The following is a 3,705-nucleotide window of genomic DNA, read 5'->3' on the forward strand; positions in this document are numbered from 1 at the left end:
ATGGCAACTTACTTACCAAATGTAGCCCATAGAGGCCAAGGACCTGCAAATGTGTCTTCATGTGCCTTTGTTTCATTGATGAAAACAAACCTAGACACTTAGAGGATTGGAACTGATTTCAGCTGGGGGCCATGTTTGCTAGGTTTTTATGCATTTGCACAGGAAAACATTGAGTGTGTCCCATTCAAAAATGCTTATTTAGTGGAGCTCCTGAACATACTGGAAATGGAACTATTTTTATTGAGGGAACAGGTTTGGGAGGGGGCACTTGGATTTGAACCAAGGGCCACTTGATCTGCAGTCAAACACTCTACCACTGAGCTATACCCCCATGACATTTGCAGAGGCAAGTCAGTGACCTTAAGGATTTTGAAAGACGGGCTCTGCCTCAGAGAGCTCCTTTACTATTCCCAGACCACAGGGGTTTAAAAATGGGGTTTGATTAAACTTTATATACCCATGTAGACACCACAGCTTGCACACCCACCAGCATAGCTTCCCCCCACTGACATAGCTACCACCTCTCGGGGAGATGGGTTAACTACACGGACAGGACAGCTCTCTCCCCTCCGCTTAGAGCAGCTTCATTATTTATGAATAGGTGGGAAATAACCTCCTGAATGGACAGGAACCAATGTATCAGATATTGCTGTGTCTGCATTCAATATGGGTAACTGGTCATATTGGGCTGGATTAGTAGGAGCGTTGCCAGCAGATCGAGGGAAGTGATTATTCCCCTCTAGTCAGCACTGGTGAGGCCACATCTGGAGCATTGTGTCCAGGTTTCACCCCCCCACCCCCCACTACAGAAACAAATTGGAGAGAGTCTAGGGGAGGGCAACAAAAATGATTAGGGGGCAGGGGACTTACAAGGAGAGGCTGAGGGCAGGGCCGCCCAGAGGGGGGAGCAGGGGGGGGGCAATTTGCCCCAGGCCCTGCAGGGCCCCCAGGAGAATACAGGATTCTATAGTATTGCAACTTTTTTTTCTGGAAGGGTGTGACGATGCTGTTCTGGCAGGACCCAACTGAGAGTGCCAAATCAGGACCAATTTCTTAAACAGGGCAGTCACAGCCCTAGGCTGGGGTTTTTCCACCTCTAAGGCAAACCAAACCAGCCAGACAAAAAGGACTTTGGTCTCACCCCACTGGCTAACCACAAGTCACACAAGCAATTTCCTTAGACACTCCAGTCTCCCAGTATCACCACCAGTGCACTCGTCCTGGGGATAAATGGTTATGAAAACCAACACCCCAATAAAAGGAAAAGGTTCTCTCGATCCCAAAGGACCAAGCCCCAGACCCAGGTCAATATACACATTAGATCTTACCCACAAATCACGCTGTTGCCAATCCTTTAGAATCTAAAATCTAAAGGTTTATTTACAAAGGGAAAAAGGTAGAGATGAGAGGTAGAATTGGTTAAATGGAATCAATTAAATACAGTAATGGCAAAGTTCTTAGTTCAGGCTTGCAGCAGTGCTGGAGTAAACTGCAGGTTCAAATCAAGTCTCTGGAACATCCCCCGCTGGGATGGGTCGTTCAGTCCTTTGTGCAGAGCTTCAGTTTGTAGCAAAGTCCCTCCAGAGGTCAGAAGCAGGATTGAAGACCAGATGGAGATGATGCATCAGCCTTTATAGACTTTTCCAGGTGTAAGAATCTCTTTGTCCTCACTGTGGAAAATTACAGCAAAATGGAGTCTGCAGTCACATGGACAAGTCTCTGCATACTTTGCTGAGTCACAAGGTGTGTCTGCCTTCTCTCCATGGGTCAATTGTGTAGCTGATGGTCCTTAATGGGCCATCAAGCCAGCTAGGCAGGGCTAACACCAGCTTGTCTGGGATGTTTCCCAGAAGCAGAGCATAATACAAAATACAGACAGTACAGAGCCAATACTTATAACTTCAACTACAAAATGATACACAGACATACAGACAGCAGAATCATAACCAGCAACCCAGAACCTGGTCTTAGACACCTTATATGACCCCCTTTACTTAAGATTTGGTGCCACTACAGGACCTTGGTTGCAACCCATGTTCTATATGGTCCCAATTTATATCAATAATGTCACAAAGGGGCCCCTGAAATTGTTTTGCCCCAGGCCCCTGAATCCTGTGGGCGGCCCCTGCCCAGACCGTGGTGCTGTCCCCCCGCTCCACCCCCTTCCCTCGTTCTCCTCACTCCGAGGCCCCACCTGTGCTCCGCCCTCACTCCCATTTGGCCACTTCCCACCCCTGCTCTTTGGCTGAGGCCTGCTGGTCGCTCCTCTCCTCCCCTACCCCATGGTCTGCCTGCTGCCCCCACCTCTCTGCCCCCTCCCCGAGACCTGCCCTGCCTATCGCCCCCACCTCTCTGCCCCCCTCCCGAGACCTGCCCTGCCCACTGTTCCAACCTCTGCCCCTCCCCTGAGACCCCCCCGTCCACGTTCAGTCGTCTGTTATTCCATGACACATCAGGGATGGAATAAAAAGCTGACTTTACTCCAGGGTGAGGAAAGAAAGGAGCCATCAACCCCCTGACATTGCTGCTTTATTAACATGTTTTAAACAAACAGCTATTGAATGTCCACCCTATGCCCCTTGTGTCACCAGAGCACATCCATGCTAGCAGTTTTGGGATGGCCACAGACAGCAGTGCACTGTGGGTAGCTATCCCACTGTGCAACTGGCTGCAGGGTGCTTTGGGAAGGGTTTGCAATGCCTCACGGGCTGGTACAGCATCACATGATGCAGGTTTCTCTATCCCATTGTTCCATGGGCATCCTACTAGATTGCCAGCTGCTTTTCAACTGCCGTGTGCGTGGCAGGATAGAGACTGTTTGTGTGTGGGGAGAGACAGTGAGTGTGTTGAGGTAGGTAGGAGCGGATCATTATTATCCCTACGTGAAAGAGGGAGAAGCTAAGGCTGAGAAAGGAGAATTGACTTGTCTTAGGTTACACAGCCAGTCAGTGGCAGAGTTGGGAGTAGGACCCAAGAGCACTGATTTTCAAACTAACCATTGGATCTTGCATCCGAAGAAGTGGGTATTCACCCACGAAAGCTCATGCTGCAAAACGTCTGTTAGTCTATACGGTGCCACAGGATTCTTTGCTGCTTCTACAGAACCAGACTAACACGGCTACCCCTCTGATACTTGACATCGGATCTTGAATTTCAGACATTGAATGACCTGAATAAAGTGCTCTCAGATGAGCTCCACACCAACAACTGTGCACAGTAGTTATTCAGCAAGTATTTGAGGAGAACTGCAATGTTAGAGAGAATCATGAACTGCTCAGAGACCATTAATGCAGAGAAGCAGCAAAATTCATCAGACATATGACTGGTTATGACTTATTTCCTTGGTCTTAAAAGAGAACAACAAGGAGCTGAGTCTCCTCCCTGTCAATAACCCCCTGCTCAGCCAATCAGGGTAGAGACTGAGGACAGGAGGCTGAGGGTTCTCACCAGAGAGCCCAAAAGATGGCCCAGGTCACTGGTGGGGATCACTGCCTGAGCACTATTTCAGCCCCACATTTTGGGTGGACCTCCCACAGTGGGAGCTGCCGAGCATTCCCCCCGCAACACACACACACACACACCCCTCCTGGTGTTGGGAGGGGAACAGATGAAAGGACAAAAGAAGCAAGAGACGAAGAGAAAGGAGGGGGGGAGGGATGGAGGAAAAGGTGAAACAAAAAGGACAAATCCTAATGTCCCCAGTGA

General features: G+C 49.3%; 1 non-coding gene across 1 annotated transcript; it reads right to left on the reverse strand.

Moving 5' to 3' along the window:
- Nucleotides 1–259: 259 nt before the first annotated feature.
- On the reverse strand, nt 260–331 carry TRNAC-GCA. The gene has a single exon. It is a non-coding gene; the product is annotated as a tRNA-Cys (tRNA).
- Between the last annotated feature and the right edge of the window lie 3,374 nt (nt 332–3,705).

This window comes from Mauremys reevesii, linkage group 12 (genome assembly GCF_016161935.1).
Source record: "Mauremys reevesii isolate NIE-2019 linkage group 12, ASM1616193v1, whole genome shotgun sequence".
Taxonomy (NCBI): Eukaryota; Metazoa; Chordata; order Testudines; family Geoemydidae; genus Mauremys; species Mauremys reevesii.